Source organism: Stegostoma tigrinum, chromosome 15 (genome assembly GCF_030684315.1).
Source record: "Stegostoma tigrinum isolate sSteTig4 chromosome 15, sSteTig4.hap1, whole genome shotgun sequence".
NCBI lineage: Eukaryota > Metazoa > Chordata > Chondrichthyes > Orectolobiformes > Stegostomatidae > Stegostoma > Stegostoma tigrinum.
Window position 1 is genome coordinate 35,189,608 of NC_081368.1, and position 27,497 is coordinate 35,217,104.

The 27,497-nt window shown below is 42.3% G+C and overlaps 1 protein-coding gene across 3 annotated transcripts in view; it reads left to right on the top strand.

Moving 5' to 3' along the window:
* The first annotated feature begins 5,318 nt into the window (after positions 1–5,318).
* Positions 5,319–27,497, top strand: part of LOC125458751 (synaptotagmin-like protein 2) — a 99,129-nt gene continuing 76,950 nt past the window's right edge. The window contains exons 1-2 of one of the 3 annotated variants that reach the window (XM_048544352.2): positions 5,320–5,451; positions 10,597–10,708. The gene's annotated coding sequence lies outside the window, so the exon portion shown is untranslated. Of the gene's footprint in view, positions 5,452–5,494; positions 5,683–10,596; positions 10,709–27,497 lie in introns of those variants that run through there. The other 2 variants (XM_048544350.2, XM_048544353.2) reach the window with 2 other exon arrangements.

Here is a 27,497-nt window from a genome sequence, read left to right on the forward strand (position 1 = left end):
ACCAGCCCAGCTCTTCCCCCCCACCCGCTGCATCCCAAAACCAGTCCAACCTGTCTCTGCCTCCCTAACCGGTTCTTCCTCTCACCCATCCCTTCCTCCCACCCCAAGCCGCACCCCCAGCTACCTACTAACCTCATCCCACCTCCTTGACCTGTCCGTCTTCCCTGGACTGACCTATCCCCTCCCTACCTCCCCACCTACACCCTCTCCACCTATCTTCTTTACTCTCCATCTTCGGTCCGCCTCCCCCTCTCTCCCTATTTATTCCAGTTCCCTCCCCCCATCCCCCTCTCTGATGAAGGGTCTAGGCCCGAAACGTCAGCTTTTGTGCTCCTGAGATGCTGCTTGGCCTGCTGTGTTCATCCAGCCTCACATTTTATTATCAACAAGAATTGAGCCAGGTTTCTCTCGTCAATAAAACAAAAACAAAGACACAAAGAATTTTGACAAACAATTTGGACTCAAACACAAATTTGAGGAGAATCAGAACTTTGCAGAGTATTAAATTTAAAGTATTTTGGCCACTGCCATATTAGTTGCCGTACCTATCCTCGGCCATTAATGAGTGACCTCAGAGACAATCAGGACCCGCGGCTACTTCTCATTTAGAGCTGGGTTGTGACCTGCAAGTCCTGATCAAGCGTCCAGTTTAATTACAGATAACGGGAACTGCAGATGCTGGAGAATCTAAGATAACAAAGTGTGAAGCTGGATGAACACAGCAGTTTAATTAGCTGTGCTCTTTGGTGTAGGGAGTCAGAACACAAAGGGTTAAAGAGAGATTGTATTGTGAGATCGTATTTACCCATCGTATTTTTCTACAGGGAGGGTTATAACAGACTCACCCTCCAGAACCTCCCAATGTCCACATTATAAGCTGCATTAGTTAAGCCATGAACTCAGCCACCTGTTTAATGTCTTATCTTGACTCAGGCATGGTTGTTGGAAAAGTAGAGAAATGGCAATTGTGAAGATGTGGGACAGGGAGATAGGGAGGCTATGCGTATTTCTGGACTACAGATTGTCAGGGACTAAATATATGACACAAGAAGCTCATCAAATCCCAAGATACTGGTCCCTTATGAAGTCTGAACTTTCAATAGAAAATTTCCTTGCTCATGAAAGCTCTCCACAAAAGTCACCAACTCTGACTTAGAGTCAGAGACAATTCTGATTTACTTCTTGCATTGTTACACAGGAAATGTTAGACAGAAAAATGTGGGTCTAACTTCTAAGTAAGACCATAAGACCATAAGACATAGGAGTGGGAGTAAGGCCATTCGGCCCATCAAGTTCACTCCGCCATTTAAATCATGACAGTAACTGCACAACCACCCCTCAGTTACTCACAGTGACACCTCTCCCCAGTACACCTCTTGCATACCTGGCTTTCCCCGAAGCCTACCCAAATAGCCCAGGCGAAATGTGACTAAGCTCCAACACCAAGCCATCATATGTGGTCGACATCAATGGTCCCCAACCAAACAACCCTTTCTGACCTGACACAATGACCTTGATTCACTCACACTCACTGTCTTACTCACTCACTCACTGTCTTACTCACTCACTCATTCACTCTCGAATCAATCACTCACTCTCTCACTCAATCATTCACTGACTCAATCGCTCATTCAATCACTCACTCATTCACTCACTCTTTCACTCAAACACTCAATCACCTACCCACTTACTCACTCTTGTTCAATCACTCACACTCAATCACTCACTCATGCACTCACTCACTCACTCTCAGTCACTAAAATTTCCACCACCCTTTCCACCTTTCAGCCCTGTTGATTTATCCCACCTCACATTTATCATCCTACCTACCCATCACCCTTCTTACCTACTACCCCACTGAACTGCCTTTCGACCATCCCGCTCAGTTAGCGTCTTACACACTACCGTCCTGTCTATCTACTATGCCACCTATCTGTCACCTACCAACTGACATTGCCACAGTATGTTCGTTTTAAAGCAGCATTAACAAAGGATGAGCCAACCAAATTATGCCAAAATAAGTATCACAATACAAATATTTCTTTCCATGTGATCCATGATTATAGACAGAACCCTAAGTTTCCAGTTTTCTGGCATTTTAATTCTCCACTCCTTTTCTACTCTGACCACTCTGTCCTGAAGAAAAGCTCAATATAAGAAACTTTACAGCCTTTCAAACTCAAAGTTAAATTTAATAAATTCAAATCGTAACCACTGCTCCCATACATTTCATACAGTAGCTATTAGTGCTGCTGCTATTTATATTTAGACCTGACCCATCTTTTGTTTCTTTCCTGGTCCAATTACCATCTTTCATTGTCCTCAACAATCATTTGTTTCATCATTTAGTCTCTTCTGCATTTGATTTCACCAGAGGCCCTCCCTTTTGTTCATTTCGCTTCCACTTTTCTGTACTTACTGAAAACCTGCTACATTTCTAACTTTTTGCAGTTCTGTTGAAAGGCCATCAACGTGAAACATTGGTAGTGGGGCGGGGGGGCTTGGTGGGAGGAGCCACCAATGGCATACAATGGGGCTGCCAGGAATTTTCCAGCAGCTAGGCAGCCTCTGGCCACATGGAGCAGTCACCCATGACAGCCCACTTACAGTAGGTCAGGGTGATGTGAGGCATTCCAACCAGACCTTCCACTGCTGAGACAGGAGGCTACATGCAGGGTAGCATACCTCTCCCATCCCACCCCACTCAAGGCACCAATATAATTCCCAGAGTGGTGACCTCTCTGACCTTCAACCTTAGCTAGATTTCCTTTATTTTAAATTCACTTGTGGGATGTGAGTGTTGCTGGCTGGCCAGCATTTATTGCTCGTCCCTCACTGCCCATGAGAGAGTGATGGTGAACTGTCTACTTGAACCGTTGCAGTTCACATCCTGTAAGTTCACCTACAATGCAGTTAGTGGGGTGAAGGAATGGTGATATATTTCCAAGTCAGAAAGGTGAGTAGCTTGGAGGGGATTTTGCAGTTGGTAATGTTCTCATGCATCTGCTGCCCTTGTCCTTCTAGACGGAACTGGTTGTGGGTTTGGAAGGTGAATTTCTGCAGTGCATCTTGTAGGTAATACACACTGCTGCTGCTGAGCATCAGTGGAAGGAGTGAATGCTTATGGATGTAGTGCCAATCAAGTGAGCTGCTTTGTCCTGGATGGTATCAAGCTTCTTCAGTGTTGCTGGAGTTGCACATCTGGGCAAGTGGGGAGCATTCCATCACACTCCTGTGTTGCAGCTCCTACTGGGGAGTCAGGAGATGAATTACTCACCAGTGTTCCTTACCTTTGGCCTGCTTTTGTAGCCCCATGGCTTTATGTGATGGGTCCAGTTGATTTTCTGATCAATGATAATGACAGGGATGTTGATAGTGAGGGATTCAGTAGTGGTAATGCTATTGAATGTCCAGGGGTGGTATTTAGATTGCCTCTTATAGGTGATGGCCATTACCTGTCATTTGTGTGGCATGAATGTTACTTGCCACCTGCTGGCCCAAGCCTGGATATTGTCCCGATCTCGGTGCATTTGGACATAGACTGCTTCAGTGTCTGAGGAGTGACAAATGGTGCTGAACATTGTGAAATCATCAGTGAACATCCGGACTTCTGACCTTCTGATGAAGGAAAGGTTATTGAGGAAGCAGCTGAAAATGGTTGAGCCTAGGACATTACCCTGAGGAACTCCTGCAGGGATGTCCTGGAGCTGAGATGACTGATCTCCAACAACCACAACCATGTTTCTATGTGATTCTAACCAATGGAAAGTTTGCCCCCTGATACCCATTGCCTCTAGTTTTGCTAGGGCTCCTTCTTGCCATACTCAGTTGAATACAGGCTTGATGTCAAAGGCTATCACTCTCACCTCACCCTCTAGAATTCAACTGTTTTGTCCATGTTTGGACCAAGGATATAATGAGTGGCCATGGTGGAACCCAAACTCGGTGTCACTAGGCAGGTTATTGCTGACTGGTTGCTGCTTGAGAGCACCGTTGATGACACTTTCTATCACTTTACTGATGATCGTGAGTACACTGATGAGTTGGTAATTGGCTGGGTTGGATTTGACCTGCTTTTTGCGTACAAGATGTACCTGGGCAATTTTCCACATTGTTTGATAGATATCAGTGTTATAACTGGAACAGCTTGGCTAGGGGCATGGCAAGTTCTGGAGCATGTGCCTTCTGTGCTGTTACTGGAATGTTGTCAGAGCCTACAGTATTTGCAGTATCCAGTGTCTCTAACCATTTCTTGATATTATGTGGAGTGAATTGAATTGGCTAAAGACTGGCATCTGTGATGCTATGAACCATTGGAGAAGGCCAAGATGGATCATCCACTCAACAATTCTGGCTGAAGACAGATGTGAATGCTTCAGCCATATTTTTTGAATTGATGCATTGGATTTTTCCAATATTGGGGATGGAGATATTTGTGGAGTTTTCTCTTCCAGTGAGTTGTTTAATTGTCCACTATTCATGTCTGGATGTGACAGGACTGTAGAGTTTGGGTCTGATCTGTTGGTTGTGGGATCATTTAGATCTGTCCATCACTCACTGCTTATGCTGTTTAGTGTGTAAGTAGTCCTGTTTGGTAGCTTCACCAGATTGACTTCATAGGACCATACAGGAATATATTTATCTGCAGGTGTCCTCAGGTATCTCATCTGCTTTAGCTGTGCCCATCTTGCTATGGGGTTGCTGAGGCTTCAGAGCTGCTGGGTTCTGGTCTGTTGCATGGTAGTTTGAGTGTTGGCCATTGGGAGGCCGCTTTTAATGAAATTGCCAAGTTAACCTCGTGCTGTCAAGTTGGGAGGAGGCTTGTTGTGTTGGAACCCACATCTGGTCTTGTGTTCAAAATCCTGAAGTACCCATTAACTTTCATTTCCTTCTCTCAGATTGTCCTTGACCTGCTCAATATTTCCAGCATTTTCTACTTTCAGTGCAGATTTCCAGCATATTTTATTATTGAACAATTAGATTCTTCAGCACAATTGACAATGAGCAGAACACCAGATTGTATTGGAATGATATCACCTGCGCTTGATGTAAGTATAAAGTGAATCATAACGAAAATATGCTTTTAAACATGCTAAACAATTAACAAATTAAGTTTGAAAAACACTTTGCAATGCCATTGTACTTTTTAATTGTGAACAAACTCTTTAAATATTTCATTCAGATTGTTTCGTTCCATTGCAAATATTACTATTTTGATCATCTCAGATCCAAACACTTCGGGTGGATTTCCGAAATCCCTTTTGTTGTCAGAATCCAGTCCAGGTTTTCCCTGTGTTGGTGACTGGTTATTGAGCTGGGTGTGCACTGATACTTGTAAAGAGATCCTGTTAGGGTGGGTGTGTGGACAAGCTGTACAATTTTCCTACTTAGACGAATAATGTTTTGATTTGGTAACTTCCTCTTGACACCTGATGCAATTGATCACTGAAGGTAAAACGTTTCTTTGTGTTTTTATTGTGCTGGCCACTATACATATTGCTGGATGTTTAAACTGAATTTTTCTAGTTGTGGGAATCCATGTTCTGGAAGTTTTGTTTTCACTTTAAAGGAAGCCAATAAGTTTCCTAAGTGTAATACAAAACACACGTCTGTTTAGCCGGAGTGGTTTTAGATGCAGTAACCGGTTGGGTTTCTTTCAGAGCACTTCTGATTGTTCATCAGGTGAGTGGTATATGAATATGCTAGCGCTCCATACATTTGCTATCGTCACCACTGATAGGCAGATCTATCTGCCTCTAGTTAGGTATCCTTATCTTCCCCATCCCTTTCCCTGCAGTGCTCTTTGCTGTTATCTAGGCGTTGTTCTTTCGAGTTCGAAGACTTTATTTCGGTGATGAACGGTAAAGAGGGATGGGAGTAGGATGAGGTCAGTCAACCCCTCGAGCTTGTGCGCGCAGTTGGCTCACGGCCGGTCCGACTCTTCAGCTCCTCTGTCCACCGTCCCGCTGCATCTCTCTATCCACACACACACCAAAAAGCGACCTCGGCCGCCTTTTTCAATTGACTGAGCATGTACAGTCTTTTGGGGGAGCGATTCCAGTTTTTGTGTGTAGATGGTGATGCGCTTTCTGATCCTACCACTAAATATCTGACTGTAAGCTGAAGATGAACTATTGTCCTTGATACTTCCACCAGAGGAGATAGCATATCTATGATGGGCCGAATGGCCTCACTTCCACTCCTATGTCTTATGGTCTTCTATCTATTGTACAGAGTCTCTTTCTAATTTTAATTACCTTCATCTGATCTCCCTTTAAATTTGAGAGAACAGAAACCGGGTTTATACAAACTGTCCTCTTAATTCAACCGTTTGAAGATCTAGTACATTCCTGATGAAACTACTTCTTCCAAGGTCATTTTGCCTTTCCATGAGGCTCAAGGCCCAAAACTAAATGTAGTAATTCAGGTGGGATCTGGCCAAAACTCTTAGCAACAGCAATATTAAAATACAATTGGTCAAGAAAGCATAAATTGTAACTTGCTCCAAATGCAGAGATGGTTTGAATGAACACCCAACATATTCCCAAAAAGGAGAAAAATTGATGTCCAAAGCTAGAGTTACCAGGAATGACAACAGAAAGAAAGATTAAAATGACACAGAAGAGAAGATTTATGACAAATGGTTTGGCATTACTCAATGTCAATAAGTCAATGCCAGATATGATAGCTTCTAAATTACTGACGGAAGTTAGGTTGGATTCAGAAGCTTTGACCTTTCAACCCTACATCTGTATTTGGACAGTGCCAGAGTACAAGGGGATTACAAGCATTACACCTTTGTTCAAAAAAGAGAGATTTCCAGTCAGCCTAATGTCATAGCTTGAAAATCACCACTGATCACTTTCGGGGTGGGGGGGGGGGTGGAAACTTACTTTCAAGTGCATATTAATAAGGGACAGCTATTTAGGATTTGTTAAAGCCAAATTGTGTCTGTGTAACCTGATGGGTCCTTAATGAAATAGCTGTGTTGATGAAGATGGCTATAGATTTAGATGTTTAACATACGTGATTTTCGAAAGGTATTTGATAAAGTTCTTCTCGATAGACATATTCAGAAAGTAGAAAGATATATAGTATTAAAAGGACGCACAAATTGACTGAAAAACTGGCCAAAAGATAGGGGGCTTGATTTGGAAGGCTGTAAGTGTGGTTTGCCTAAGGATCAGTATTAAGATTTTTACACTAATTAAACATGTAAAGAATTCCACTCCACTTCTGATTTGTTGGGCATTAGTTTATTTTGTTTGGTAGATGGCCCTTTAAACCATCACATTGCTTCTGGGGAAAATGCCTTGGCAATGCACCCCTCCCTCGCCATGCGATTCACAATTCAGCTCCTGGGCTTTGGGATAGGAAGTGCAATTTTGTAGCTTACACACTGACTTCTCTTCAGGACTTCCTAAATCCAGTCATCATCAACTACTTCATCAACCACCTTCCTTCCGTTGTAAGATCAGAAGTGGGGATGTTCTCTGATTGCACAATGTTCAGCACCATTTGCGATACCTCAGATATTGATGCAGCCCATGTCCAGGTGCTTCTTGTCCTGGACAACATTCAGGCTTGGGCTAAAAGTGACAAATAACATTCATGCCACACAAATGGTTGGCAATGATCATCTCCAATAAGAAACAATCTAATCATGTCCAGATGAACACAGCAGGCCAAGCAGCATCTCAGGAGTTCAAAAGTTTCGGGCCTAGACCCTTCATCTAGGCCCGAGACGTCAGCTTTTGTGCTCCTGAGATGCTGCTGGGCCTGCTGTGTTCATCCAGCTTCACACTTTATTATCTTGGATTCTCCAGCATCTGCAGTTCCCATTATCTCTAATCATGTCCAGAGTTCACATTCACAGAAGCCACCACTATCAGCGTCCTGGAGGTTAGCATTAACTAAACTGAACTGGACTATCCATTTGAATACCATGGCTACAAGAGCAGGTCAGAGGCATGGAATCCCGCAGCAAGTTACTCACTTCTTGCATCCCAAAAATGCATCAGCTGTCTGCAAGACACAAGTCATGAGTATGATGGAATACTGAGATAATGGGATCTGCAGATGCTGGAGAATCCGAGATAATAAAGTGTGGGGCTGGATGAACACAGCAGGCCAAGCAGCATCTGAGGAGCACAAAAGCTGACGTCTCGGTCCTAGACCCTTCATCAGAAAAGGGGTTCTGATGAAGGGTCTAGGCCTGAAACGTCAGCTTTTGTGCTCCTAAGATGCTGCTTGGCCTGCTGTGTTCGTTCAGCCCCACACTTTGTTATCTTATGATGGAATACTCTTTGCTTGCCTGAATGAATGCAGCTCCAGCAACATTCAAAAGGTTTGACACATTTGATACCTTATGTATAAATGTCCATGCGCTCCACCACCGAAGCTCAGTACCAGCACAGTGCGCCATCTATAATGTGCCCTGCAAAAATTCATTAGGGTTGACTTCCATCTAGAAAGACCAGGGTAGCAGATACATGGAAATGCTATCAATTTAGAATCCTAGAGTCATGCAGCAGAAAAGATACCCTTCAGCCTAATAAGTCTGTGCTGTTGTATCTACACTATTTACACTAATCTCACTTCCTAGCACTTGGCCCGGAACCTTGAGAATGTTGACATTTCAAGTGTTCGTTCGCTTACCTTTCAAAGATTGTGAAGTTTCCCAGTCCAATGATCCTCCCAGGACATCTATCATGGATTCCCACCACCATCTGGGTGAAAAAAGGTTTTCCTTAAATCTTCTCTAAACCTCCTGCCCTTCACCTTAAAATTATACTCTCCCCTTATTGACCCTTCTACTAAGGGAGGCAGTTGCTGCCTATCCACGGCCCTCATAATCTTATACAGGTTCCCCTAAACCTTCTCTCCAAAACAACCTGAGCCTATCCAGCCTCTTCATAGCTAAAATGTTTCAACCCAGGCAACATGTTGGTGAGTCTCCTCCACACCACCTCCTGTGCAATCACATCCTACCTACAGTGACCCAGTATTCCAGCTGTGGCCTAATCAAGGTTTTGTACAGCTCCACATTATCTCCCTGCTCTTATAATCTCTGCTATGTCTAGTAAAGGCAAGGATCCCTTATGCCTTCTTAACTAACCTACTAACATGCCTTGCCACCTTCAGAGATCTGTGGGCAAGCACCCAAGATCCCTCTGTTCCTCTGAGCTTTCTAGTGCCTACCTATTCATTGAGTACTCTCTTGTCTTTTATTCCTTTCAAAGTGCATTGTGTCACACTTTTCAGGGTTAAATTCTATCTGCCACTGATTTGCCCATCTGACCAATCTGCAACCTGAGATCTGTAACCAATCTTCCTGTTACCCACGATCTTCATCCTCACTATTAGCCATCTAGAAACCACTTTGTACACTTCCAAGCCACTCACCATCCTGATGTAGAAATATATTGCTGTTCTTTCTGTGTCATTATGTCAAAGTCCTTGACTTCTTCCCTAATGGCTTAATAGGTCTACTTCCTGCACATGCACAGCAGTACTTCAAGGAAGCAGCTCACCACCACTTTCTCAAGGGGAACCAGGCACTTGAAGTTGTGTACACAGAAATCCTTGAAATTGGCAGGACAAGTTGAGAATTTGGTTAAAAATGTATTCGAGGGGTTCATTTTTGTAAATACCAGTGTTCCAGAAACAGAGAAGTCATGCAGAACCTTTATGATCTCTGAATAGATTTCAGACCTGGGCATCTACTTTAGGAATGATGACCAGGCCCTGCAGAGGGTATTGAGAAGCTTTACCGGGATGATCCAATGTTCAATCTTGGATCAGCTAACAACATAGAAATTGCCTGATACTTCCATCCAGTGTTGTGGGGGAGGCAGTGGCCGAGTCGTATTATTGCTGGATTTTAATCAAGAGACCGGACAACATTCTGGGGATCCAGGTTCAAATCCTGCCACTGCAGATGGTGGAATTTAAATCCAACAAAATATCTGGAATTATGAGTCTGATGATGATCGTGAATCCATTGTTGATGTCAGGAAAAAACCCATCTGGTTGACCAATGCCCTTTAGTGAAGGAAACTGCCATCCTTACCTGGTCTGGCCTATATGTGACTGCAGACCCACAGTAATGTGGCTGACTCTTAACTGCCCTCTGGGCAATAAATGCTGCCTAGACAGTGACACCTTCATCCCATAAAGGGGAAAAAAAATTGTTTTGAATGCCAGAGCATCAGTGGAGCTGCGCAGGTTTGCAAGTGTTACAGTGTGGATGGATTATCTTTTACCTTGTGCAGTAGAATCAGTAACTGAGAATGAATGCTACCGTAATTTTGCTGTTATCCACAAAATAGGGGCTGTCACTGTTTCTATTCAATCATTGAATTTGCTGCTGTACCTTACCTTTATTTTTAACCTTTTTCTGTTGTTGATAGAAGTTGACAGTAACTCTCCTTCAGGCTCCTTTCCAAATTTAAAAAAAACATCACTTTTTGAATTTTAAACCCTTCAGTGCTCCAGGCTAAAGTGGAAGGGTTACTAGACCCGCTAGGGCTGGTCTTTTAAAATTTAGAGTTTCAAATTGCTTTTAAATGTGATGCAATGTTGTTTGTATCACAGAAATAAAATTTGTACTGCATTCAACATCACAAGTGTTCAATCGACAAGGAAGATATTTTCTGGAAAACTGCATTCAAAACAATTTTTTCAATGTAAAGAGTGATGGTCTTGGGTAAGTTTTCTCCCAACTTCTGTAAACAGTTGCTAGACTGCCAGCTGTAATTCTTTTTCCCTCCATTTTTTTTCTGTTTTTAAAGACAATAATTAGCACTTTAAGACTGTGTACAGGAACAAGTTCAAAGACTGCAGTTCTCCCAAATATATATACGTATGTATACAGTTAGTATCAGAAACCAGTCAGCAAAGATCAAAGATATGAAGATTATTAGCAAAAGGCTTAAAGTATATAAAACTGCCCTTCTTGAAAAACAAAACATAGAAGCATGTCATGCAACCTCCATGTCTGGGAAAAATTTATAAAAACTTTGCAAAAAGTACTTTTGCCAAGGAATTAATTCAGGAAAGAAATTATTTCAAATATTGATCTGTGAACAAAGTCACTTTGAACACAAGTTGTTGGCACTAGGACTTCCTTTATTAGCTATGGCTGACAGAATTCACTTTTCTGAAGACATTAGTGTCGATTTTGAGTTCTCTCTTTCAGAACCCTCCACTTGTAGTCATGGGACTTTGTAGTACATTTTTCACTCGCATCCTTTGATAAAAGGGATTTCAGTTCGAAAGAGAAAAAGCTGTTGCTCAAGCAAGTTATTTCTCTGACTGTTCAAATCCAGTAGCTTTGTTTTAAGTGAATATTAGGTCATGTGACTTCTCTGACTGCATTTTAGACTCAGTAACTGCACTTTGCAAATGCATCATTTTCCCAGTTACAGCTAGTCTTTTTTGCCTTGCAAAGTGTTGTTTTTTGCAAAGTATTCTTTCCAAAAAAAAATTACATTCTGAGTTCAAATTTCAGACAACACATCTTCATGAGTCTTAACGTACTAAACCAAAACAGAAGTTGCTGAAAAAGCTCTGCAGGCCTGGTAGCATCTGTGAAATCAGAGCTAACATTTCAGATCTGGTGACCCTTCCTCAGAGCTTAATTTTGAGGACCTGAAACATTAACTCTAATTTCTTTTCACAGATGCTGCCTGACCTGCTGAACCTTTCCAGCAACATCTATTTTTGTTCCTGATTTACAGCATCCACAGATCTTTCAGTTTTTCTTGATTTCCCAAGACGTATAGGTAACTGTCAGCTGACTATTTGAGCAGGGAGAGAATCAGAGCTGAGCTTTATTTTGTTTAGCCATTGTACTCTACCAGCGCAGACATCCTGAAAGTGAAGAATAGCTGGAATTCTGGCTGATTTTTAATTGTTAATTGTATTCTCCTTTTTAGACCAGGCAAATGTGTGATACTTGGGCTAGTTACACTGCTAAGATCCAATAATTGAGCACTGGTCAAAGAAACAGAAGTTATTTGGACATTTATGACATGTACCACATCTTTGTTCTTCTGTACCATAACCTGAAAATTATTTTGTGCTGTAAGGAAGATCTGAGCAATGGGCTTGGGAAATGGTTTCAAGACACAACTCTTAAAACAGCAAATAAGTCTCCATTGGAACAACTGCAGCACGGTTTCATATTAGCAATGTCTCATAATTGTATTCCATGCCTATGTGTAAAAAATTCATCAACACAGCATCGGAAAGGACATTCAGCACAAATTGGTTCACCATAACATCCCAGAAGATTTTGCCTCCATTGCTTTCACTGGAAGTCCTTTGGAACATAGTTAATTCTTTGTGAAGAAACTGCTGATGTCATTCCTAAATTTTCCATTCTCCATGTTCTTATACCTAGCTTTAATTTGAAATGCTGCTAACGATTTGCCTTTGACTTCTCCCTTACTACATTCACTTGTCATGAGGTGGAATTTCTTTCAGGCCTGCTGTTAGATGTGAATTAAACATTACATTGAGCGTGTGGGCTGGAATGATTGGCTGAATGTTGGAATTAGACCTCAGGTATCATTAACACTAGTTGTGTCTCTCTAAAGATGAATATCATGCTGTTAGCCTCACTATCCCAGATTTAAGTTCAGAGGCATGCTGGGGAAGGAAGCAGAAGGTCTTATTATGATTTGAGGTTGGAGCACCTCTGAAAATATCTTAGATCCCTTTCACCTTCAACTATACCAGTTTGAAAATTATTCACAGAAGTCATCCTTCTTTTTCTGTGTATGCCAGGTTTTACACTCGCTTATATTAAACATTATCTCCTTTTATTCCACTCACTTAATTTACATCCTTTATCTAGTTTTAGCTTTGTTTTCTGTGCTGGCTGCTGAATATGACTATGGCTCACTTTCTGTGAGAACAGGTGCACCGATGTAAGGTGAATGAACTTGTTCAAATGCACAACCACATTTTGAGATACTTTCAAGTTACCCATGACAACTGCAAATGATTGTTGATCTCCTCATGGAGATGTCCTATAGAGTGTAGTGATGGTATGAGGAACTGCATAGACGCTGTGCTTATAGAGAAACATTTGAAACAGTTGTATCCCTTCATTTAATTTAAATAGTCACTCATTTATTTACCAAATCTGATCAAGGAAGAAGAAATTCTCACAGGTATATAATTTACTATTAAATTTAAATACAAAGGACATTATCAATAATTGAAGAGAAGGAGAAGTAAGATTTCAACAAAGAAAGTGACTAATGATTTGACTGATACCCACTTTAGATTTTAAACACCTGGAAATTGAGGGATAATAGTCTGAAGGAAGTAGTATGTTCATTAGATCTCCAAACAAGCCAGGGAAAACAAATTGTGGGGTGAACAATCTCAATTTTGGAACAATGGCCAAATATTCCAGTCAGTATCAGAACCCCTCCTTCTGATACTGACCAGACAAAAAATTACTGATTTATCTTCTGATTTTTCTGGCCAGTCTTACCCTCAAAACTCCCTCAGTACAGTCTTCTTCAGAGAGAGCAGTGCAGAGTATCTGCACAGAAGCCATTTACCTTTTTTATGACATTAGCCATATTTGGTAATCAATAATATAAATATACGACTAATGTACAGGTCACTGAATAGCCGAATATTTCGGTGTAAATGTAGGTAGCATGGCTGAGATTAGTGATTACTGGAACAGGATGAGTCAGATAAGTGAGGAACAGGTTAGGTGTGTGAGATGTTGATAAAGGATGAAGGGAATGAGGTACATGGGTAAGGGAAGATAAGGTGGGGAGGGATGTGCGAGTATGGTGTGGGTCAGGGCTAGGGTGAGAGAAGTAAGTGGGTAATGTAAAAGTAGATGAGGTAATGGGAACTGCAGACGCAGGAGAATCCAAGATAACAAGGTGTAGAGCTGGATGAATGCAGCAGGCCAAGCAGCAGCATAGGAGCAGTAGGAGCAGGAAGGCCCTGCTCCTAAGATGCTGCTTGGCCTGCTGTGTTCATCCAGTTCTACACCTTGTTATCTCAATGTAAAAGTAGATGATATGGTTGCTGGTTGACATGGTAGATCAGTGCAGTGTAAGGTAAGTAGGGTAACCAGGTGGGTGTGGGGGTCAGAGTGGTCGACCTGTAGGAGCCAGTGTGGTAGGGTAGCAGACTGGCAGAGACTACAGTAATAGGTGTGTAGGATAGTGGGTGGGTAGAATGGCAGAGTGGTTGTAGGTGGATAGAGTTGAGCAGGAGTTGGGTGTCAAATGATTGTTTGGCTTGGGGGAAGGTGAGCTCAGAAGCCAGCCAGCAGGTTGAGAGGGAGGGAGGGTCACATGGGGCTAATTTGTGTTTTGAGGTCAGTTCAGATTATGTTAGGGAGCTAGCCAGAGCGCAGGGGGAATTGGAAAGCTGGGGGATTTGGTGTATGTCAATTGTATATTTATCCAGGAGTTATACATGGTTTTCATCTTTTTTCCTGTAAGCAAGATTAAACTTCCTACGCAATTCCTGCAGAATCAGTGCAGTGGCAGTCCTGGAGGGTCCTAAAGTGAATGTTTGGTCTTGAGTTTTTCAGACTAAGGTGTCATACAAGATGAACTGCTCTCTTTTCAGACTGGAGAAAAGCATGCAATAGTCTGTCACAGAGATTGAATATATAGTGTATAATTTTAAGTTTGCAAATGACATGAAACTTGGAAACATTGTTAACAGTGAGGAAAATATTTACAGACTCAATGAAGACACATACAGGCTATTGGAATGGGAGTGGCTGGGATAAGAAACTTCAGTTATGGAGAAAAATGAGAAAAGTTGGCAGTGTTCTCCCTTATTGTAGGGAAGGTGAGCAGTGTTCAAAATCATGAAGGATTTTGATGCTGCAAGCAGTGAGAAAATGATCCCAGTGGCAGGAGAGTCAGTAACCAAAGGACCCAAATTTGAGTTCAATGACAAATTAGCCAGAGGCAACAAGAGACAATAAAAAAATTGTGTAGCATGCTGCTGTTATCTGAAATGTATGGCATTAATTGGTGTTGAAGGAAAATTAAACAGTAACTTTTAGAAAGAAATAGATAAATTCACAGAGGAGAAATTTGCAAGGCAATGGGAAATAGCAGGGAAAGAGGTTGACTTGTTTAAATAGCCAGCATGGGGAAAATAACCTCTTTTTGTGTATTGTTCTCTAATTCTGTATTATCTAGAGATTACTAAGAAGAAGAAAGCCCAGAACTATATTTTAGTTAAAAAGTGAGTAGTGCTTTGAGAGGTTCAGTTAGATCAAATTAAAGTGTACACTTTGATATGAACTCATTGGTTGATCTTCTCTACCTCTGCTGCTGAAAGTGATTGTTTGCCTGTATAATGTGCATTAAATGCTTTTGGCTTGCGATCTGTTAGGAAAGGCAACCTGTTAACTATTATTTGGATATGACTTTGTCTGCTGTCTAATGGGATGACTACCACATACTGTATATAGACATGTTTGGTCTTAGATATATACACTGAAATGATCTGTTCAATTTTGTGAGTCGGAGATTCACAAGGCTGTGTACTGTCAACGGTTAAATCATGAACTGTAAAGGCTATGTTTATCACATGGGTCCATTATTGAATTGCTGAATTTAACTCATACCTATAACCTAATTATCGTTAAAAGCTCTTTAGCCCTAACATCACTGTGGAAATTTTCTTTTCTGAACTGGACAGACATGAAGTATCAAATGTTTTACACTTTTGGGAAAATTGAGTCAGTAATTTACCCTAAGTGCTAGATTTGTTTATGCAAACTCTCTAAAGACTGAAGAGAGATAAAAATCAAATGCCAACAATGTTTGTGAGAGACGTTCTGCACGCCCTTGCTTTCCAAAGCTCCAGCTTTAAGCCAAGAATAAGATAATTGTGAAAGATGCAAAACTACAGTTGTGAGATTACCTCAACTTGAGAAAAATTTGAAGTGGGCTATTTTGTAGTCTTTGGGAAATATTAAACTAGTTTGTCTTTAATATTATTAAAGGTGGTAATGTTAAAGTCCTCTCTCTGATCATAGAACATTCTCACTCTTACAAAGCTTTAAATCATAAAATATTACTCCATTTTGAAGATTTGCGAAAGATTCAAAATGATTGAGAAAATTACTGTAATATTCAGCTGAAAAAGATGGCTTGTGTACAATGTACACGTGAAATGTCTGCACAGGGCATTGGTGACCTAAATTTGCAGCTGCTATCTATGATTTGAATGATGGTTACAGCACATTATACATAACCTCATCACTAATGCTAATCTGACATAAATATTTTCTGATCAGCTGGCTCAGAAATGTTGTCACACAGTTGGGACTTGGCTCAGAGATAGAGACATGCCACTATGTTGCAAGAGCCCTACACTGGGTATATCCATTCAATCTTGATCCAAACATGGCCTTCACATTTATGTCTAAGGAGCTATTTATTTTTTTCTTTGACTCGTGAGTTCTTAATTTTATTTTTGAATAAAATTGGATGTTTTGGATATTAAGTATTTTGATTTGAATCTGTTGGAGATTGAAATGATAGAATGTTCAATCAGAATCTGACTGTTGTAATAGTAGCCTCTATTGCGTTACTTTGTGAGGATTTGATTGGTTTCTCTTGTATTTAACTTTTAAGGTAGATTTTAATGTAGGTTTCCACATTCTTTATACCATTTACTGATGTTAACCTCTGTAGAAGTGTGATTTCCTGTGTAGCACCCAGTACCTAGTTCAAATTTCCAACCTTTATGTATGAAGGTAGATAATAAGCATTGACACGATAGTCAACAACAGGCCTGAATTTGACTCGAACTTGGCTGAGTGTCAATTTTGGTGAGTTTCACGAAAGGTTTCTCTCACTATTCTCCACAATTCATCTCACTATTGGGGCCATGTTTATCCCGTCTTCCCTGTCACCAGAAACAGAGGTACTTGCCACTGCTGGAACCTCCCAGGACATCTGGCCCTGGTGCCATTTTTAAATCCCAGCCTTAAACCAAGTCAAGCACTAAGAGATTCCCTTCACTGTCCAAATATTGGGATTGGGGCTGAAAAAAAATTGCTTCTGAGGACACAGAGGTGGTATGGCTGACAATTCCTTGTAAATACAGGTGTACGTTCGTAAATCTATTCTTCTTAAGAGCCAAACTGTACAGTCACTCATTCTTGGTGTCATCCCATCTGAGAATCCTGTCTAAGAAAGTGTTACTCTTTTCCCAATGCTCAGCTTCGACTAACATCCTCTCATTGTTCAATCTGGGATGATCGCACATTGGAAAGCCTTAAAACGGTTGAAGGCAGTCACTTCTGTTCAGCAACAGTGAAGAAAATAACAAACAAAAGTTGCATTTGCTTCTGGGAACTGACAGAGACCACTTACCTTCTAAGCAGCAGCAAATTTCCTGTCAATAACTGATCACTGCATGCAGCTGACAATGATCAGAAGCAGCTGTGCATTTGTCTCGGTGGGCCTGATGCTGTGGTGCTCCAATCATGGTAAAGATGATGTTCCTTCTTATCAGTGTGTGGTTTAGTAGAACGCAGCTTGCAAGGAATTGTTAGAGGGAGATCCTGTCTGACTAATTCAGTTGAGTTTTTGAAAAGTTGACTCAGTATACTGATGTGGGTACTGCAGTTGATGGGATTTACATGGACTTCAGTAAGGCCTTTGACAAGGTCCCATGTGGTACATTGACCCAAATGGTAAGAGCCCATGGGATCCAAGGCCGCTTGGCAAACTGGATCCAAAATTGCCTTACGAATAGGAGGCAAAGGGTGACGGTGCAGGTTTTTTTCTGCTTGACAGCCTTTAACCAGCAATGTATCACAGGGATCGATTCTGGGACCCTTGCTGTTTGTGATGTACCTTAATGACTTGCAAATAAATGTGGAAGATATAATTACTAAATCCTGCAGACAACACGAAAGTGGCAGTGTTATTGATAGTGAAGAAGATGATCAAAGGCTACTGTTTGACATTGATTAGTTGGTGAATTGGGAGGGGAAGTGGTGGATTAGTATTAGCACTGCTGCTTCACAGTGCCAGGGACCTGAGTTCAATTTCAGCCTTGGGTGACTTTGTGAAGTTTGCACGTTCTTCCTGTGTCTGTATGGGTTTCCTTCCAGCGTCCAAAGGTATGCAGGCTAGGTGGATTGGCCATGCTAAATTGCCCCATACTGTCTAGGGATCCGCAGGCTAGGTGGATTAGTCATGATAAATGAAGGGTAATGGGAATAGGATAGGTGGTTGCGTCTGGGTGGGATGCTGTTCAGAGGGTGCAGACTTATTGGGCTAGATGGCCCTTCCTGCAGCATAGGAATTTAAGGATTCTATGCAATGGCAGATGGAATTTAATCCTGAAAAGAGTGAGGTGCTTGCCTTCATTAGCTGGGGCATTGAATGTAGAAGCAAGTTACAACTTTATAAAATATTGTTTAGGCTACAGATGGACTACAGTTTTGGTCACAACATTATTGGAAGGACGTGATTGCACTGGAGTGGGTGCAGAGGAGATTCACCAAGATAATAAAACGTGAGGCTGGATGAACACAGCAGGCCCAGCAGCATCTCAGGAGCACAAAAGCTGACGATTCGGGCCTAGACCCTTCATCTGATGAAGGGTCTAGGCCCGAAACGTCAGCTTTTGTGCTCCTGAGATGCTGCTGGGCCTGCTGTGTTCATCCAGCCTCACGTTTTATTATCTTGGATTCTCCAGCATCTACAGTTCCCATTATCACAGATTCACCAAGATGCTACCTGGGATGGAAAGTCTTAGTTATAACGAGAGGCTGTATGGGCTGGATCTGTTGCAGAAAAGGGTGAGGGGGAAACTGATTCAGCTATAGAGAAGCATAGATACGGTAGATCATGAGAATCTTTTCTCCATGGCAGACATATCTAAGACCTGAGGGCCAGTAACATCTTGTTGTGGGCAGGGAGCTGTATGTCAGGTGAGCCACTCCCAAATCAGCTCTTTTAGCCCTCTTCTCGGCTGTTTTCTCCTGGAATGAAATAATGGGGGGGAATTCATTGAGATGAAAGTGGTTGGCACAGCTGTTTAATGCTGGTGCAGGTGGAGGAAAGTTTGAGATGTCCCAACTGAATGACTAGGCAGCACAGAGGACATTCAGAGTTAGTAGTAAGGAGTGGGTGAGAGTGAGTGAGAAAGATGTTGCATAAAATAGTTAAGAGTCAAAGAACATGATTCTTGTTATCTGAGAGAAGATGGTGACATTTGCCTGGGTGTAGAGAAGAAGGTCATTGACCTTTGCTGCACTGTTGGATGTTCCTATGGACCATGAACACCTCACTGATCCGGGTGGCAACCTCAGGCAAGGCTGGCAGATTCTGGTAACCTCTCTCTACCAGTCCTTGGGGAAGAGGCTGACTCTCCTCTACACCATCCCATCCATCAAGGACCCCCAGACCCCTAGCCACAAACCAGGGTTCTGGTGTTCTCTTGTTTTTCATGACTGGGGCAAATGGCAGGAACCATGCTGGGCAGCACTGGACTACTTTTTAGATATGGCTCAGGTGCCAGGGATCTGAGAGTATCCCTTTAGTAGTGAGTATTTCCATCAAGGATGAATGGGAAAATACAAAGAAAGGGTATATGCAGCAGCGATTGAGGTGAATTTGGTAGGATAGCATGAGAAAACTCTCGTAGAGAGATATCTCCATGAAACCCACCAAAATTGGCACTTAAGGTTCACACCTGAGCCTGTGATCACCTCCATCTGTCCTTCTTCCTGACACTGTTTGTTTTCTTGTTTGAAAAGTCTTCGGTTTCTCAATGCTGATCACCGAAACTCATTTTTTCTCTTTACTTTGATACGCTTCCAACACCAAGTGGTTGAGGCAGGTATAATAGCAACGACTTAAAAACGTTTGGATAGGTATGTGGATGGGAAAGGCTTAGCGGAATTTGGACCAAATAAAGGCAATTGGATCTAGCTGAGTAGGCACTGTGGTCAGCAAGGACCAATTTGGGCTGAAGGGCCTGTTTCTGTGCTGTATTACTCTATGACCTATTTGCATGCAGTGTCAGCACTCCTAAATCTTGCTGTTCATAATGAGAAGATTTTTACTTAGGTAATACAAATGTTTTAAAGTTGTCACCAACTTTTCAGTGGTATGCTAATATTTCTGCTTCTTCACCCAGTTACTTTCAGTAGGAGATACATGATATAGATTCATCTTATAAGGTCCATATTGGTAAATGGATATTGAGTTACCATCTGTCATATTAGTACATTGTATGTGAGGTTCTTTGACATTCTTACTCATTGCTTGGTGATAACATTATAAATATCCTCACCCACAGTATAAGCAGATTATTCAGATATTTACCTTACATAATGTATTCATAACGCAATAAATCTCTGTGAGGTGTATCCCTCTAACTAAAGTATTCATCAAACAAAATAAGGACATATCTTTAACCTAGAACTCATTATGATATTTTGAAAATGAGATCCTACCTCTCTCGTGCATGAGTCAGAAAGTTTTACATAATATTGTGTGTCCTTTACAGGGGCACACTTAACCAATGCATGGTTCTCTATTTGCTGCTCCTGTTCTAGCTGAGTAATTGATGGGACCTGCATAGAATTGAAAAGCAGCAAAGTGCCATATATTAAAACAAAGAACTGCCTGGAATCTGGTATTGGTTTAAGCATGCTGCTGCAGAAAAATGAGTCCCACAAAAACCCAGCATGTTTGCAGGTTGAGTTTCGTGTTACAGTGGAGCCCACCACCTGTTCCTGAATGAAAAAAGAGCCGAGCGGTGCAGAAAGATCATTCCTGGCCAGGAGAAGACAAAGGGCTTTCCTATGTGCTAAGATTCAGTGCAAATGAATTATGGTTTCTCCACTGTAAATCTAACTCAAATGTAATAATATTATAAAAATATCCCACATTGACTTTAGTCTAGGTTCCTTCTGCTTCACATTAATGTGCATACCTATGATATGGAAAAAAATGATTGGGACTCAGCTCATAGTGACATTTGTAACGTGACTAGTTGTTTATTCTATGTGAGGAAACAGTAGGATGTGTGAGAAGTGTAGAAAAGAGAATTTTAATATTCTAATGCTGAGAGCGCTGTTGAAGTTAAGATCTAGAATTAATGTCGAGGGAAGTGTATTACAAATGTGTTGGCTGAACCTCCCTGTCTTAATGTATCACTGCAGTTAGTGTTGCTGATTATGTGTATTGCTGTAAGGAAAATGAGGATGAAAGTAAAGGTATCTATTGTCTGATTGTGCACTGCCTCCCAGAAAAGTCTGTTGAAGATGGACAAGAAAAGTAGGAATATGTGTATTCATGGTAATAAAATGTGAGGCTGGATGAACACAGCAGGCCAAGCAGCATCTTGTGCTCCTGAGATGCTGCTTGGCCTGCTGTGTTCATCCAGCCTCACATTTTGTTATCTTGGAATCTCCAGCATCTGCAGTTCCCATAATCTCTGATACTATATGTGTATTCATATTCTGTTTGTTTAATCAACATGTTAGATGGAAAATATCCCTTGGCACCTTCCTCCTTAGAGAGCACCTTCCAAATTTGTGATCTTTATCACCTAGAAGAAAAAGTACAGTAGATACACCACGTTCCAAGCCACTCACCATCCTGACTTGGGAATATATCACTGTCCTTCGTAGTCACAGTGTCAAAATTATGGAATTACCTCCCTCACAGCACTGTATGTAACTCCAAGGACTGCAGCTGTTCAAGAAGGCAGCTCACCACCACATTCTCAATATCAATTGTGTATGGACAATAAATATAGGCCCAACCATCAATGCATACATTGGCTGAATAAGTGAAATGTAGAAATACTTCATCAAGCAAACGGGACAAGCCCTTAGCTAAATGGTAACATTATTGCACTTCGGTTGGAAGAATAGAGGCATAGACTATTTTCTAAACGGGGAGAAAATTCAGAAATCTGAAGCGCAAAGGGACTTAGGTGTCCTCGTCCAGGATTCTTTGAAGGTTAACTTGCAGGGTGAGTTGGTAGTTGGGAAGGCAAATACAATGTTGGCATTTATTTTAAGAGGACTGGAATAGGGCAGCACGGTGGCTCAGTGGTTAGCACTGCAGCCTCACAGCGCCAGGGACCCGGGTCCGATTCCAGCCTCGAGCGACTGTCTGTGTGGAGTTTGCACACTCTCCCCGTGTCTGCGTGGGTTTTCTCCGGGTGGTCCGGTTTCCTCCCACAGTCCAAAGATGTGCAGGCTACATGGACTGGCCATGCTAAATTGCCTGTAGTGTTCAGGGGTGTGTGGGTTATGGGGGGTGGGTCTGGGTGGGATTTTTCAAGGGGAGGTGTGGACTTGTTGGGCTGAAGGGCCTGTTTCCATACTGTGTGTAGGTAACCTAATCATAAAGGTACGGATATACTTCTGAGGCTTTATAAGGCTCTGGTCATAACCCCATTTAGAATATTGTGAGCAATTTTGGGTCCCATATCTCAGGAAGGATACACTGGACCTGGAATGGGTCCAGAGGATGATCCCAGGACTGAAAGGCTTAACATGTCAGGAATGTTTGACGTCTCTGGGTCTATGCTTGATGGGCTTTAGAAGGATGAAGGGGGAATCTACAGAATACTGAAAGGCCTGGATAGAGTTGGAAGTTGGGAAGGTGTTTCAATTAGCTGAAGCGAATAGGACCCAAGGGCACAGACTTAGTGTAAAGAGAAGGCCATTTAGAACAGAGATGAGTAAAACCTCTTTCGCCAGAGAGCGTAAACCTTTGGAATTTGTTGCCACAGAAGGATTTGGACGCCAGGTCATTGATTATATTTAAGACAGAGATAGATAGGTTCTTGATTGTTAAGAGGAGAAGGCGGGAGAATGGCGTTGAGAAACTTATCAGCTGTAATTGAATGGCAGAGTGGACTTGTCAGGCTGAATGGCCTAATTTCTGCTCCTGTGTCTTACAATCTTATGGTCTTATGGTCTCGCCTGAGTGTCACAGTGTGGAAAGGGGAGAGGTCAGGTTCAAACTCTAGAGTTCCAGTTCTGAATTGTGGATTGATATCCAGTGGGACTCATTGTGCCCTCGTGACTTTAGGAAGGGAACTTTTAAGATTAAAAAGCCGCTTCTGGTTGCTAAGTATTTTCATACGTTATACAATCACTTTGAAATGTACTTGTTATTGTATAGAAATTGGCTGAATTGCCTTTCAGCTATACGTCAGTCAACTTGAAGTTGTGCAGAAAAGCAGCTGACTTCCAGAAAGGGGCGATTTCCATGCTGTAAAGAAATGCTATCCATCCCTTGGATCTTAAAGGTTCTGTCAGAGTCTGAGGACCATGCCCATCCAGTTGAGAGAGTCAATGCTTTGATAAACAGGGTAAGCAGAGAGTGCATATCTCTGCCTTTGTAGAAAGCGCACTTAAAATGTGACTTGTAGCAATGGTAGTCAGAGTTGTTAAGAGGTTACCCATGTACAGAGTTGCTGTACACCTAGGCAATGATTTGGCTGAGTGACAGTTATCGCTTCACCATCAAACACAGACTGTCCAAGTGAGATTAAGGAGACAGAACAGTCACAGGAACAACTTCCAGTTACTTTTCCGCCTTTGTGGTAACCAGAGCAATGACGAAACAATGTCCATCACTAGATATAAAATTAATACCACAAGTAGATGTTAAGTGTCGTTAAAACTTTCTTTAAGGATGGGAGTAACTCAAAAGAAGTGTTTAATATGTCTTCCTTAATTGATGTTCAGAAAGCAGATTTGGAATAAGCAAGGTAACACAATCAACCCACATTGAATCTGAGGCTGAATGTATTTCAGAGTGTTATTAGGTGAAAAATGGAGTTCTGATGAGTAAATGGAGACATTGTCATAGATCTGCAAACAAGTAATGGATGGCTGTTCATCAGTACTGAATCCCACCAAGGTAGATGGTGGAATTTGAATGCAATAAAAATTTGGAATTAAGTGTCTAATGATGTCCATGAATCTATCATCGAATGTCAGAAAAACCCATCTGGTACACTAATGTCCTTTAGGGAAGGAAACTGCCATCCTCACCTGGTCTGGCCTAAGTGCGAGTCAAGATGCACAGAAATGTGATCGACTCTTAACTGCCCATTAACTAGGCAATTTGGGATGGGCAGTATATGCGGGCCTAGCCAGTGATGCTGTCATCCTGTGAATGAATAAAAAAAGTTAGTGGTACTGCCCAGATATCTTAAGGAGATGTTGCAGAGAAGCACACGACATTCCTCTGGCAGGACGTTTGAGGAAAATGGGGATTTTAAGTGTTGATAAACAGCCATTCTACTTGTGCAAGGCATAGTAAGGATGTAAAACATCCCTTTATAAGATAATAAAATGTGAGGCTGGATGAACACAGAAGGCCAAGCAGCATCTCAGGAGCACAAAAGCTGACGTTTCGGGCCTAGACCCTTGGGTCTAGGCCCGAAACGTCAGCTTTTGTGCTCCTGAGACGCTGCTTGGCCTGCTGTGTTCATCCAGCCTCACATTTTATTATCTTGGAATTCTCCAGCATCTGCAGTTCCCATTATCTCTAAAACATCCCTTTACCGTTTTGTAAACCACGTCATACTCTATAAGAAATGGCAAAGCCTCTACATGTAATCTAAATGACACCTGTAAGACCTCTCCACTTATCTTCTCCTGTATCCATTTTTGATTCGCCTCCCCCTCTCCCTATTTATTTCAGAACCCTCTTCCCCCTCCCGCTTTTCTGATGAAGGGTCTAGACCCGAAACGTCAGCTTTTGTGCTCCTAAGATGCTGCTTGGCCTGCTGTATTTATCCAGCTCCACACTGTTACCTGTAAGACCTATACCCATTTTTGAAGTGTTATTCAGCGTGTTAGTCGACTGTGCAAGACCGTTGCTAAAAATGAAAGCAGAATACCATTTTATCCTTACTGTTAAGGATATAACAATCCAATTTCCCAAAGCTGTTCATTTGAGGATTGTTGAAGTCGAATGGGTGGTGGAAAGCTCAGTTTTTTTTATTCAGCATGGACTACCAAAAGAAATTCAGGCCCAGGATCCAAAGTTTTATGTCTTTTTTTTAACATCACAAGTAATTTGGGTATGTTTGAAAGAATATATTTTGTGCGTTTTATGGTATTCGTGTCATGCTTGTATTGGGCTGAAGCACAATGAAAAATGACATTTCATCTTTCCAAGGTTTGAGTTATATAGGGACAACATGTATTTTATTTGAATTGTAAACTGGAAAATGGAAGTTTGAAAGGCTTAATTGCAATAGGGTTAAGGTAGAGAATTAATTAGATATTTTTGTTGCTGCAACTTGAAGGGATAGTGAAATTGTGGTTATTTACAAGTCACACAAGAAGCTGGATGTGATACATTTGTAAGACGTGCTGGCGTAAGGTGTCTTTTTGGTTAGAGAAAATAAATTGACAAGCAACAGGATTTGGATTGGTTTAAAGCTGCAGTTTGACGGAGCACATAGACTCACGCCTCCTCGAGTCTACCACACTATAATCACTCTGTCCTCATCAGTGAATGGAAAAGAAGTAGCCATCAAAAACTGCAGAGAAAGAACGTTTCTAACCAAGCCAAGACTTGATTCAACAGACCAGCTACCAAATTGAGGATTACCATTGTCTACAACATAATATGATCACCAGAATCCAAAAGGAGCCGTGTAAAAGTCACCTCATTTTCCCCTGTGCTTTGGACACTTGATCCACTGAATTTGTCACTTTTTGCCGATATAGCTTCCACCCGACGTTCCTCTCAAAAACTGTCTCCTCTGCCCTGTCCGTCCTATTTGTAAACTAATGTGTACTTCATTTAAAAGGGGCTATAGTTTATGTTTCCATCTGAGTAACTAATAATCAATTTCCCCTATGTAAGAGGATGGTCACAGTAGTGAACAGTTTTTGTTTTTTTTGTTCATTGATGAAACCTGGTATGAGTTTATTTTAGCTTAAATAGTGCTCACAGTCAGAACAGCTGGCAATGGTGAGCAGACGTGTCTCTCTGCCGTGTGAGTCCAGTAGGAGGAATCAGAATAAATTCCAGTAAAATTAGTGAGGGGAGTAGCAGAAAATTTCATGAGGAAAGTTGCAGCAAGCCATAATGGACAAGGCGCAATGAAATCTCACTCAACAAAAGCCTTGAACTGAAAAAAAGGGAACATCCTACTTAATGATTTAAATCGATGGTCCCAGAGGCTAGACCCAGAGCGGGAAATGATTATGAAATCCATTGAGGAACATTGAGGGAAATAACATGCCTTAGTCTACCATAGATAATAAAATGTGAGGCTGGATGAACACAGCAGGCCCAGCAGCATCTCAGGAGCGCAAAAGCTGACGTTTTGGGCCTAGACCCTTCATCAGAGAGGGGGATGGGGTGAGGCTTCTGGAATAAATAGGGAGAGAGGGGGAGGCGGACCAAAGATGGAGAGAAAAGAAGATAGGTGAAGAGGAGAGTATAGGTGGGGAGGTAGGGAGGGGATAGGTCAGTCCAGGGAAGACGGACAGGTCAAGGAGGTGGGATGAGGTTAGTAGGTAAGAGATGGAGGTGCGGCTTGGGGTGGGAGAAGGGATGGGTGAGAGGAAGAACAGGTTAGGGAGGCAGAGACAGGTTGGACTGGTTTTGGGATGCAGTGGGTGGAGGGGAAGAGCTGGGCTGGTTGTGTGGTGCAGTGGGGGGAGGGGACGAACAGGGCTGGTTTTGGGATGCGGTGGGGGAAGAGGAGATTTTGAAGCTGGTGAAGTCCACATAGATACCATTGGGCTGCAGGGTTCCCAAGCGGAATATGAGTTGCTGTTCCTGCAACCTTCGGGTGGCATCATTGTGGCACTGCAGGAGGCCCATGATGGACATGCCATCTAAAGAATGGGAGGGGGAGTGGAAATGGTTCGCGACTGGGAGGTGCAATTGTTTATGGCGAACCAAGCGGAGGTGTCCTGCAGAGCGGTCCCCAAGCCTCTGCTTGGTTTCCCCAATGTAGAGGAAGCCACACCGGGTACAGTGGATGCAGTATACCACATTGGCAGATGTGCAAGTGAACCTCTGCTTAATATGGAAAGTCATCTTGTGGCCTGGGATAGGGGTGAGGGAGGAGGTGTGGGGGCAAGTGTAGCATTTCCTGCGGTTGCAGGGGAAGGTGCCAGGTGTGGTGGGGTTGGAGGGCAGTGTGGAGCGAACAAGGGAGTCACGGAGAGAGTGGTCTGTCCGGAAAGCAGACAAGGGTGGGACGGAAAAATGTCGAGGGTGGTGGGGTCGGACTGTAGATGGCGGAACTATCGGAGGATGATGCGTTGTATCCGGAGGATGGTGGGTGGTGTGTGAGAACGAGGTGGATCCTCTTTGGGCGGTTGTGGTGGGAGCGGGGTGTAAGGGATGTGTTGTGGAAAATGCGGGAGACGCGGTCAAGGGCGTTCTCGACCACTGTGGGGGGGAAGTTGCGGTCCTTGAAGAACTTGGACAACTGGGATGTGCGGG